Source organism: Empidonax traillii, unplaced genomic scaffold, assembly GCF_003031625.1.
Source record: "Empidonax traillii isolate 1590-97213 ecotype Southwest subspecies unplaced genomic scaffold, ASM303162v1 scaffold389:size961896, whole genome shotgun sequence".
In the NCBI taxonomy this organism is placed as follows: domain Eukaryota; kingdom Metazoa; phylum Chordata; class Aves; order Passeriformes; family Tyrannidae; genus Empidonax; species Empidonax traillii.
The window spans coordinates 545,704-558,697 of NW_020955582.1; the positions used below are offsets into that span (position 1 = coordinate 545,704).

Below are 12,994 nucleotides of genomic sequence, written 5' to 3' on the forward strand. Positions count from 1 at the left end.
ACAATAGCAACATGTATTCATTATTTTTATTTAAAACATTAGTATTTCTGTGGCTATATGGACTCTGGTTTTGCACGTAACACCACGATTTTAGCCAGAAGCCTCATAAATTGAGTTTCCTATGGTAATTGTAGTGCTGACAGAAGATAGCTGAGTGTAGTGTTAGCCTAAGGAATAGTTCTGAACATTCAACATTCAAAAAGCAAGTACATCTGCTGTGATAATGCTGAGGGTTCTTATGTGTTTGGAAATGAGCTGCTGAACTAAGGACACTTTGTACCTTTGTTAACATCTCCTAAATCTTACTCCTACTGCAAAGATAATGACAACAGATAGACTTGTCTGCTCCAGGAAGAAAAGACAATTTTGGAGAATGGTGCGGTTTTATCATAGAAGTCCCAGAACTGAATCCTCATAGTATGTTAATCACAGCACTGTATGGTACCAGGCACTACCCTCCTAAAATCAAAGCCTTCCCAAATTTAGCAAGGGAAATAAAGATATTGCTTCATGTGCTGGATAGTAAAATATATGGCAAGCTCACTGCCCCTTACACTGGAATTTCAGACACTCAGTTCAAATACAGTATTTCCAAGCCAATTCTAACTCTGCAGCCTTAAAACATACTGATAAGATGGTATCATCACATGATGAACATGAGACTGTTCAAAATCATATTGGAAGGAGAATTTCTTCCTATTTACAATTTGCTGACCCTTCTTTCAGTAAAGTATGTATTTATCAATCCATCAGCCTGTTAGTCACCAAAACAGCAACATCATAAGCAAAATATTTGGCCCTACATAGAAACACACAATGATAAATTTTACACAAGTATTCAGACACAGCTATTAAAATCCTGTCTCACTAAACCATGAGGAGTTAACATCCCTAAAATTAGCTAGGTAATGGATGTAATCAGAGATAAAAATTTTCTCTTAAAATAGAAATGAAGGCTTATTGCAATGTGCAAGGGATATAAATAAAGTGAATTTATGTGACTGTACTGATTTTGGCTGGGGTAGAGTGAACTTTCTTCACAGTAGCTAGTGTGGAGCTGGACACAGTGGTGATAATGCAGAGATGTTTTTGTTATTGCTGAGCAGGGCTTACATAGAGCCAAGGCCTTGTCTGCTTTTCATACTGCCGTGCTGGCAAGGAAGTTGGGGGTGCATGGGAGGTTGGGAGGAGACACAGCCAGGACAGGTGACCCCAACTGACCAAAGGGATATTCCAGACCATATGACATCATGCTCAGTATATATAGTGGGGGGGAGAAGGAGGAAGAGCGGGAACACTCAGAGTGATGGCATTCATCTTCCCAATTAACTGATGGGGCTTGCTCTCCAGGAGATGGGTGAACACCTGCCTGTCCATGGGAAGCAGTGAATTAATTCCGTGCTTTACTTTGCTTGTGTGCATGGCTTTTGCTTTCCCTATTATCTCAGCCCACCAGTTCTCTAGCTTTTACCCTTCCAATTTTTGTCCTGATCCCGCTGGTGGGGGAGTTGGGCAAGTGGTTGCGTGGGGATTGGTTGTTGGTTGGACATAAATCAGAACAGTCATGTTTTAAAGCTACCTTATCAGGGAGTCTACAAATTATTGTAGCCCTTTACTTTCTTAATATCAGACAGAAATGTTAGAAAGGGAAATACCACAACCCCTAAACAGTATGAGGATTCTGTTTTACACATAAAATTATTTTTTCCACTCTTCAAAATGAAAATTCTAAACCAGGTCTTCACTTAAGATTTGTTTCCATATTAACTTCAGCATGAGTTAATTTAATCAGCATCTGTAATAACGGCTGAGCAACCTTTGTGTTCTCATTGCTAGAGAAAGACAAAGTGAGGGAAAATAGCAAGACAAGCTATGAGTCTGCAGGAATAGGGACCAGTGTTGCAGCTCCCCGCATCCTGTCAGTCACAACAAAGCAAGGCACAAATATTAACTACACAGTTACACTTGAGGAGTGATGAGCATCAGACCCAACCCTCCTCAACTCACAGACTGATTTGAGCCATTTGTTGCACATAAAGAGTAAAAATTTTCTCTTTCTCCCAGTTTCTTCCTTTCTCCCTTCTCTTTAAAATGTCCATTCTGGAACAGCAAAAGCAATTGAATGCTGAAGATTACAGGACATATTCTGAAAAGAAGACATTACAGTTTTGGGAATTCACTGACAGATCACGCTGAAGAAGCACTTACAAGAGGAACAAATATTCTTACCCTGAGGACTGGAATAGACAAAATTAGAAGACCATCATAAAGACTAAAAGTTTGCAAGGAATTAGGGCACAGTATCATCAGACTTCAGAAGGCCAGGATTTATGCAAGTTAGGTATTTTCTCAGGTAGCCTCTAATTTGGACCGCTGTTGGAGTCACTGAATACAAATTCTATATATGTTTTAATACAACAGCAGTGCTCCAAGACAGTCTTTCCACCTGTCTTTGCCCTTCTACCCCTACCACATGCTATACAAGTTTCTTTTCAGTCACATCTACTTTATAAAATTAACATGAGGACACTCATACTTGCCAGTGTCCAAGCATGAAGCAGTCTCATATAAACAGCATGTATGAGTCACACTGAAAACCTATCACGTAGCACTTTTTGCCAAGATGTGAAGAGTCGCTGCATATATGCAAACACTATACAGTTTTACATCCTAATGCTGGAAAACTGATTCCTGCTACATAGGGAGGAGTAATTTTTTTAAATGGCAGAACCTGCCAAAAAGGTTAAGGCAGACTGAGGTTTGACAGACACATGAGGAATAGTAAATTAATATGTCCTATCAGCACATATTTTACCATAGGTTAGGCATGGCCAAGGTGAACTCCTTAAACCAAAGAAAAATATACTGGAAATAAAATAGCTTTCTTCAAACCAGAGGTAGTACCGTATGTATGTATGTAAAGAAACACGTTCAATCATAATTTCTAATTCCATGCTCTAAAAATTCATACATAAATTTCCCCTTAGACTTTTAAAGAAATCGACTTCCAAATGTGTGAACCTTGCCATGCCTACCTTGCTGAAAGAATGAATTTATTTTTTTATCAGCCACACAAGACAATACAAATAGTTGACACTGTGGCTGTGTCCTCCCAGCTCCTATCTCTACAAGCTTGTCTTTTTCTGACTTCTCACTGACGTGCTTAAAATTGATAAATGCCCGTTTTCATTAATAACATTATTACAAATAGCACCTGCAGAAGGCCTAATCTTGCATCACTGAAATCACCCAGTATTGCTGCTTATTTATCCAAGGGCAGGAAATAGCTGATGGAAAAGCCCTGGTAGTGGTTTCATCTGCTTGCAGCCTCAACTCTATCACAAGGTGAGACACAAGTAAGTACCAGCCTAATTCCAGTGGAAAGCACCACTAACAAAGCGCAAAGCACTGCCAAACTTCCCATTAGCAGAAGCACATGCTGGTACCAGAAGTAATGAGCCCTACAGATTTACAGAAGTAATCTTTGGCTTTCTTGCAGTAACAATGAGATAAATTTAGGACTCCTCCCCTTCTTTCCAAGTCATATATTGGTATTTTTTCACCTTTCTTCTTTTATATTAAAAAAACCAACCTTCCTATAATTTAATTCTGGCTTAAGTACACAGAGAAAAATAATGCATTTATGTAGAGTAGTCACTCTACAGGAACACTCTATAATAATCATAATCGAGTCAAAACAGAGAGAAGAGGAGAAAGGAAAGGTAACATCCCGTACTGCCAAATTTCTGAGCAACCAGAGACCAATGATTTCTATGCATAATGGCAAAGCTGGCAAAAAGACAGAGTGGGGTTTTTTTTTGTTTGGTTGGGTTTTTTTTAAGTTTTCCTAAAACAGTACAATTATGCATAAGTGAAATGAAGAATCAGCAATATTAAGAATGCACGGCGTAAGAGGGAGTGCCAGAAAAGCCTTTTGCTTTTCTGCCTAATAAAGAACTTTAAGTCCCATTCAAGAGTAGAGTTAATTTGGCACAAATGCCTACATATTCAGTACATACATCTAGTTCTATAATGCAAGAAAAATGGTGAAACTTGCATCTTTTATTCAGTATTTGCAATATCCATTACCACACAGTTATTTAGACTGGATTTAGTCTCACCCAGCTTCAGATAGGCACCTCTATGTGATGTAGTTTAAGCTTTTACCGAAGCAACATAGACACATCACTGCAAGAGCTTTCCCACTCTCAGCTACAAAGGGTACAATACACAACTATCTTAAGAGCAAATGCCCAGTTTCAAGCAGTTACACAGACTTAAACAATTTGGGGGGAAGAGGCACCTATGACAATCTTAAAATCTGCCTGATGTGGAAAGCAGGAACTTGCACCCACAGTGTATTTTTGGAAGTCCAAACAAAAAAAAAAAAGTCAGTGTTTTTTTTTCTTAAAGTAGCCACCTGAATGGCTAATGATTCTGAAATATGTATCCTTCACAGTATTTATCCACTCTCCTGTGCACACTTAGAGAAGCCACAGTCTCTTCAGAGAGGTGAATCACTCCCATTAAACAAGGGCTGAGAGCTGTCACAGTAGCCTGAATCCATGTCACCAGAGCCTTAGGCTAATGTTGTCACCACTGCTTTAGACTTCATTTCAAAGCATAGATTCTCTTCAAGGAAATCACTGAACTTCAGCCTTCTCTGACATTAACTGCCACACCACATAATGGCACAGAACAAAGATTATTCTAGTTGACTCTCTCAAGTCCAAACAAGAACAACTGAAACAAGGCCTTGGCTATTTGTTTCAAAACACAAGTGGGTATATCTTCATTGCAAGAGAAATTCTTCAAAATTAAAGAGTAGTTTGCATATAGGCTACAGTGTAATGTACACAGTCACTAGAAAATGACAAATCCCACCTAAGTATGCATGAAAAGTGGCAACATGGGCCAAAACATCTTGTGAAAGAACAATTTGTAAGCTACTGCACTTAAAGCCCAGCTTCCCAAACCTAAAAAATATCATAGTTTCTGGCATCAAAAAATCCCAAACAGAAGCTTGACACCAGGCCTGACACATATTATGAATGTCACTTGAGATTCCACTCAATCACTTTCCGATTGAGCTTTGTTAGGTCATGGGTCATATCTCATTCATCTCCTGAACTCACCTGCTATTCAAGGCTTTCCAATTACTTGGTAAAGAGAAATAGAGTTCCTTGAAGGCAAAAAAAAAGGCTCATTGAAAAGAAGGCTGCATGTTTTTTCTACATTACATTTATACTGCAAGACACAATGGCGTCCCTCAGGTCGAAATGCATAGAAAGCCAGTTTCATAAATATCAGACATAGAAGATTTGCTCAATAGGATCTTTCTGTGCTCTAGAGAGAGGATACCATAGGGTTCAGACTGGAAAGACACAAAGGAATCACCTGGCAATGGCACATCTCCTTTCAGGAGTAGCAATAAGCACGTGGCTCTTACAGGCAGTAATGCTCCTTGGTGCTTCCCAAGATAAACTACTCAAAACCACATCGATGCAGTTTATGGGAACAAAACATGTAAGGCTCAACAAGGACAGTCTCAGAATTTCTTCACATACCTATTGGCAACCAGAGGACAAACTCTCACTCATTGTCTTCACTCAACTTTTCTTAAACCTCCCTCAAGTCTTGTTTATAAATGCTTTCGCTTTCTCTCATCTCCAGTACTCCCACAGTCTACTAAATCCAGCCCACTTGCACATGACAGAAGGAGCATAACTCTTGTACAGATCACAAGCCCTCATCAGGACCAGCAACTTGTGCTTGTGATGATATTCTTTATCAGAAGAGCCTGAGTCACCCACTGCATGAATTAACATGTGAAGAAAGGGTTCCACTGTAGATACCTTCACAAAAAGCTGGGCAGCAACATAAGAATATGGCAAACTCATGTAAACTCTCTGGACCCATTTTAGCACAACAGGAGCCTGTCAGCTTGAATCCGTCTGCTGATTTACTATCTGCCTTTAAAAGAGACTCCTAAGAACACTCCTTAAACTCTTATTTTAGGAGCAGGCTGTCATTATTCTTTTGTTCATCCAGGTGAAACTGTAATTTGCTCTAAAAAAGGACTGGATACAGATGACAAGATGTAACTAGATTCCTTCCTAGGTATGGCAAGAGAAGGGAATGAACAAAGATAACCTCTTTCTCTGGACATGGCAGGAAGGGAGAAAAAAGAAATCTGAAACCTGATGAGATGAAGAGATACTTCGCTGCTCTGCCAAAAGTATCAGGGACAACCACGACACAGGATTGCTTTACTCCAACAAAAACCTCTAGTAAAACTAGGGATTCCTAACATAGTAAGAGCCACACAGTCCCATATTATGCACACGTATCAGTAACTAGAGTAAAATACCAAATACTGAAGCATTTTATTTTCAAGTCATCTACATGGAGTAAAGAAGGGGAACAAGAAAATTGCACCTGCCTTTGGAGGGGGAGTAACTCCATTCTGGGCAGTGACTCCATTCTAGGTTGAGCACATGAAGTCTCACCCCTGTTCCTCTCTTCATCATGTCTCCCTACTATCCTCTTCATTCCTTCTATTGCCCTGAACATGCCCAAAAGCTGCTGAGAGCTGCCCAGTCACATCCACACACTTGCCCTGCCCTTCAGCCCCGCTACAGGGAGTGAGGCAGCTTGGCAGTGGGAGGGGTGCAGAATCTGTAAGCACAGTATGACCACAGTGAAGGTGAAGGAGCCCATATTAGGGTGCTCTGCATGGACTTGGCACAAGACAGCTCTGAAGCTCTGAGTAGCTTTGGAAATGCTGGCAGGGTGAAGGTTGCAACGTGCAGTGCTGCAGATTGGAGAAGCAGCCGTGAATGAGTTAACAGCCAAGTTATCTTTGGCCTTTCTTCAGTAAGAGTCCTCATGCCTGACCTAGGCAATTCTTACTAACAAAATCTGTTAGTTTAGTTTTTCTAACACTAAATGTCTCTGAGATTAGTACTGGGTTTGATTCTACTCAGTTACAAAGCTTCCACCTTTCATTGCAGTTGTCCACAACCTTCAACCAAAGCTTCTTGTCTACCATAATCCAAAACACAGTCAATGGCCACTAAAGTCCGAGAAACAGCCAGCCCCCATTTGCTATGAATTCATTTCCTAGGAAGGGAGGGTGGAGCAGTGAATCTTGGGAGGTCCTTGGCACACTTACAGTACAGGATGCTACTCAACTGCACTGCTCAGAATTAGAAAAATGTTAAGAGTCAGTTGTAATGGGTCTGCCAGTTTGATCTTTGCACATTACTCACCTCTACAGACATTATGGTATAAACCAGCATATTTTCTGCATATTTATATCATTTTGCATTTGAACATTGAGCACTAGCTGAATTGTAATTTCTGTATTACATGTACTGGAATAACTTGAAATAAAAGGAGTGAATGCTGTAAAACCAGAGAAACTCGCTACATCAACTTACCCTAATATGGTTTCTCTTCCTGTAACAGTAACTCTTGTAGTATAGCTCTTAAAACCCACTTAGAAATTTCCTTAGAGTTAAAAACAATCCACAGATCCCAAAGCACTGACTCCTCACATTTCCTGTAAGCTGTGCCACTTGCTTTTTTGGTGGTGGTAGTAGGTCATATCAGGGTTTTTTTTAAGATTGGAAGACTTCCACTAGCTCTGCTCAATGCTTTTTCTGACCTTATAAATCAACACCTCTTGTGTATATAAACTGACTCCAGAGCATTGCAGTCTCCCCTATCTTTAAAATACCAACTTCCATCATAATGCTTCAACTGAAAAGGCTTCCTTTAAACACAGCATGAACAGGTCAACAAAAAAAAAAAATCTTATTTAATGCTTGAAAAGCAAATTATGCAGTAGCCATACTCCTATTAACAAAAACCCCCCAACAATCACATGACATAGATAATTACAGTGTCTAACTTTTGCAGTCCTTGGATACATACACACGGGCTGCTCTTTTCATCACAACCTTTGCCAGGAAACTAAACTAGTTTCCATGCATTTTTTGCCAAACCCAGTAAAAGAGCATGTATTTACAAAACAAAAAAACACAGATAAAACCCCACCTACACCCTCCTGGTTTAAGCTAGATGAGACTGTAATATGAACTGGAAGTAGCATCTACCATCCTGTAAGGAACACTTAATACACAGAGAATTTTCCATAAGGCTGTTCTAATTCACCTCAGATTGGTTCCATAGGTCACTGATGTTAATCAAAAGTTTCCAGTTAATTCAGCACTACTTGGATCACATTTTTATTTTAATTCAATAGCACAATGTCAATTCTTCGCAGCCCCATGTAACTTCTGCATCCAGAGCTACTGAGAAAAATTTACAAAGGAAGGCAACTGTTAGTAAACTGTACATAAATAGGAAAAGCCAAGGAAAAGATGCTTACTATAGTAAAGGTTAATTGAGAAGTATCTAGAATTGATGCCAAATACTTCGTATCACAGGTCCATTAAAATACACATAGTCTGAGTGTCCAATACAGAGGTAACTAAGAAAATACTAATAGCAGTAGTGTCCGCAGCTTCTGCCCTCTGGAATTTTATTCAGTTGTAAAGCCTAAAGAGAACAATAATGAAGTGGGCCAGCTCTCAATATTAAGCTCTTCTGTAATATTTTTGGAAAACAGAAAGCCTCATTTCTGTTTCTACAGTAACAGAATTACAGTTCACAATTTGTAGGTATTCTTTATGCCTCATCTGCTAAAGATATCCCTCCACTCTCATCCTTGTCCCTAAATTAAAGCTTAGATTATGTACAACGATATAAAAATACGCCTTACAGGGGTTTTCACTTGCTGAATATGTGGAAAGGGGTGGGTGCACAGCCTCAAGGCATTCCATTACATGCTAGGTCCCCTATCTAAAGGCTTTAGATCAGCAGGTGCATTTTTGGCTTTGCAGGTTAATCCTCCCTGTTTCAGAGCAAGGGAAGAGCAAAAAACTTTCAATAGTAAGTAGTGCAATGCTCTTCAGAAAAGTTTCACCACCAGGATAGATAAACAGGGAGGGAGAATTAGGTGCCACCCTTTCCCCAGAGCTACATAGTGATTCATCTCCCTCACAAGTCTTTCCCAAAACCACACTCTCTGTAGGGCTGAAGATGAAAGCAAAACAACTGAAATGGGACAATTTGCAGTGGCAATCTTTTTAGCCTGGACAATATTAGATGTCAAATCCACCAAACCCTTAAGGTCTACCCTCTGTGCAGACTTTTTGCCAGGTGGTGCCTAGTGAAAGTCTGACCTATGGAGATGACAATAAGCAAGCCAGGGATATAGAGCTCTTGGCATCCCCCTAACATCACCACTGGCAACCTGACAGAAGGGCGATTACATGTCCTTCAAAAAGAAAGCAAATCAGAAGGTTGGCCATTTTCCCCCAGTGACTTCTTTTTTTTAATAGACCTAACATTTAAAGGGTGATAACAGATACCCCAGTCCTGCAGGCAATACCATCCACTTCAATGAGAACAGATCAACAGCACAGCAAAGGAACGGACACTGTACAATCTTCAGAGATGTGCATTTTCCTAGTGGAGACCAAAAACTATGAAAAGTCTAAGTATAAAACTTCCAAGCTTAAAATCAGCTTAAACCTTAAAAAGAAGATGCATTCCCCCTTCTACTTATTGTTTAAAACTTCCTTCTTGGGTAAGGGAAAAGACGGATTGGGTGAAAACATAACTTTTATGCCTTAAAAGTCTACCAAAGAGGTTCGCCTTCCAGGAGCAGGGAAGCACAACAATGCTTTCCTAAGTTGTACAGCAACAACTTCCCCCTTTGTTTCATGTGACAAGACAATCCTAACAGTGATTTTTAGCTTTTAGGTGTATTTAATCTCAAAACTCAGAGTATACCAAAAAAAAGATACCAACTTTGGAAACTTCCTACAATTCCTTTCTGTCACTGGGGGGGGGGAGGGGTGGTAAGAACTTAATCATTTAAATAGTTCTAAAATAACAAAACAATCAAACACACAGTTATTGTTTTAAACTAACAAACAAGTTTTTTCTTCAGTTCTAACAACCTAATCAAGCATTTTGGGTTCACATTATAATTATGGTTTCTCTCTCCTATTCCCAATACCCCTGCATCATACCACCTATTCTTTGACAGGTTTCACACATTTCTAAATACACTGTGGATTTAAAACCAGAGCTTGGAGGTCTTAACAATCTTCTGTCTCATCAAATTATTTTCATTGTATGTCAAAACCTGAGGGAACTGTGGGGAAAAATGTTCATAAGGTCTTTGAGCATAATACATCGGGAGGTTTGGTTGCAAGTCACAAGAACCCAAAACAAGCATGTCTTCTACAGTGATCTTTGTTTTGCATTTAAAAAAGTACCAGGAGATTAAATCTCCCTTTCTGCTAAAACTGTGGGTGGGGTGGCTTTTTGTTTAGGGTAGAGTGGTGGTTTTTTGTTGTTCAATTTGTTTGCTTTGGTGGGGTATTCTGTTTGGGGGGTTTTTGTTTGTTCCTTTTTAATCCTTTTAGGTTCCTTTATGTCATTTCCTCTGAACCTACTAAAGAATTTAGGAAGTAAAGGGAATTCAAAGACAGATGATGAAAGTGATTAGAGGCTTAGAAAGAGACACATATGAGGAGAGATTATTAAAAAGTCTGCCTCGCTGACAAGATGAATTGAAGGGATCATAAGAGACCTGGAAAATGAGAAGAGACATTCTACAGAATGCTTTTTCATCAGTAGAAAACAAGTGGATTTCTGTATTCTTTTTTTTAATGTAAGCCTTTTGTATGTGTGATCATGTAAGAATTAAATCATCCACAAAACACTGATTCTATTGGTAGTCTCACTAAGGCTGAAAGAACAAGACTGAAATTAAGATTCTCTATCTGTTAATAAATAAACCACATCTGTTCCAGGTAATGGGGTTTTTTTGCTTTAAATAAAGGAGGGATTCTTACCATTTTGAATATGTCTTCCACTAATAAAGTTCTGAATAGGCAAGAAATTACTTAACTGTGACCTTCCCGCATCTCTCTCTAACGCACCTGGCACTTGTTAAAAGTAGGCTCCTGCTTTGACTTCTGATGGGATGTGGTAAAGGATCCCCATGTGGTTTAGTCGTACTAGAAAAGGATTTTTCTCCTACATAATTATACATACAAGTTTATAGTCCTGATGAAATGTGGAAGATTTTTGTTCAGTAATGAGTAAGAGACCAAGAGTGAGGAGCAACGTCCTGATCAGCAGGTGAAAAAAAAAAATTGTGTATACAGGTTTCTGAGGTCTATATAGGATAACCTGGCGAGCATTCAGAGATGACAAGTTTAATAGTGCCTTGAGAGGCAGTCCTGACACAATGCTCTGGAAGCAGAAGTCAACACAATGAGGTACAAGTTAGCATAGCCCGGCTAGTTTGAGCATCAAGAGTGTTAACTATTGCAATGGCATAGACCTCCACATGGATTTCCTGCTCCAGAAATACAGCGTAGCTAGTCTGAACACCCTAGTCTCCCACAGTACTTACTGCAAAAACAAATCTCCCTTAAGAAAGAATTGTGACACTTTTCAGCTATCCTGCAAGCTATGTTCAAATTCCAGCAAGAGCTGGACTTGGTGCATGACAACAAAAAATGCAACCCCTGCTCCCAATTCTTGTCCTACTTCATAGCTTAGGTTTTGATTTTGAAAGATTTGGATTTGCATTTGAAGTGTTGTAGAAATCAACTATTAGTGGATGTGAAGCACAGTGAAGCTTCAGCAACTGGTTATTAGCAGAGAAGACCTGAAACATTTTGCACAGCTGTACTGTCAGCACTGATTCCACCTGTGCGAGCCACAGTAATCCACATCATAGTGACCAGATACTACTGGCAAGGAGAGGCAGGAAAAGTCTTCTGGAAGGGCACTCCTCCTAAAGTTGGAGATGGATGATTTTCCAAAAACAAGGAAACCACGTGGCTTTAAATCTATACCTACCAAATAAGGCAGTTGTGTAACGCACTACTACTGTAACACTTCAAGCAATAGTGGTTTTATGCCCCACTCACTTCTGCCATGCGTGGCGTTGCTTGGCTCTCCTGTGATTCATCCAAGGACGAGAACTGTCTTTCCCTCAAAACATTTGGCCCTCACGAGCAACAATGACTGCCCTGTGTTAAAAACGACCCAACTGATCTTCATTAAAGTATTTTCTCTCTTTCAGCCACAGGGAACTTTGTGCAAAGTGTGCAAAATTGTATTACAAGTTCTGTGATATCTGACACAACTTGTAAAGCCCAAACTCTGGAGCATCACAATTACATACAACTCTAAACTTGTACACGAGTTATATTTTCAGTTCTCATGGTCACAGGAAGGGAAGGAGCGGCTAATCCTGGTTAAAAGAAATCCTAAATCAGAGAGAAGACCAATGCTTTTACAAAACTGTCTTAAACATGAGATTAAAAAAAAAAATTCAATACACAAGTACAATAATCAACATGGCATTATCCATGATGCTTTATGCTTTTAAGCAGATCAACTAGACTACAGAGTAGAGTTTAACTCTTAACATGCCAAATATTATGAAGATATGCAACTTTTCTCCATGGCCACAGTTTGCTAGGTAGCACACTATTCTTACAGCAAGATCAGTGAAGGAAAAACTAATCAGTTCAACTTTCAAAGAGAAAAACTAAGGAAATGCATAACATTTTTAACTCCGCTATGACTCATGCGTATCCAGCTTGGACTGTGAAGAGCATTGTAGACTCCAGTAGTAAAGCTACAGAGTATAGGGCTACCTATTTTTAACACATTTCATTATTCTGAAACAATCTGAAGTATGCCATCTCCTTTCCAGCACTGTCAATTAATGGGCTGAAGGGAATGAAATTTACAGCTAATGTGCAGCACAGGAAAATAACCTCCCCCAAAAACCAAAAACATTTTCCCCCCTCACCTCCCAGAAAAGATCTTCCTTCACAAATAGTTGATCCTTACACTTCAAACCATAAAGCTCACTGTCAGACTCCAG

At 39.5% G+C, this 12,994-nt stretch overlaps 1 protein-coding gene across 5 annotated transcripts in view; it reads right to left on the bottom strand.

Annotated features, from left to right (window-relative positions):
- The window catches only part of TMCC3 (transmembrane and coiled-coil domain family 3), a 161,731-nt gene that overhangs the window by 37,025 nt on the left and 111,712 nt on the right, over positions 1-12,994 (bottom strand). The gene's annotated exons all lie outside the window — the stretch shown is intronic.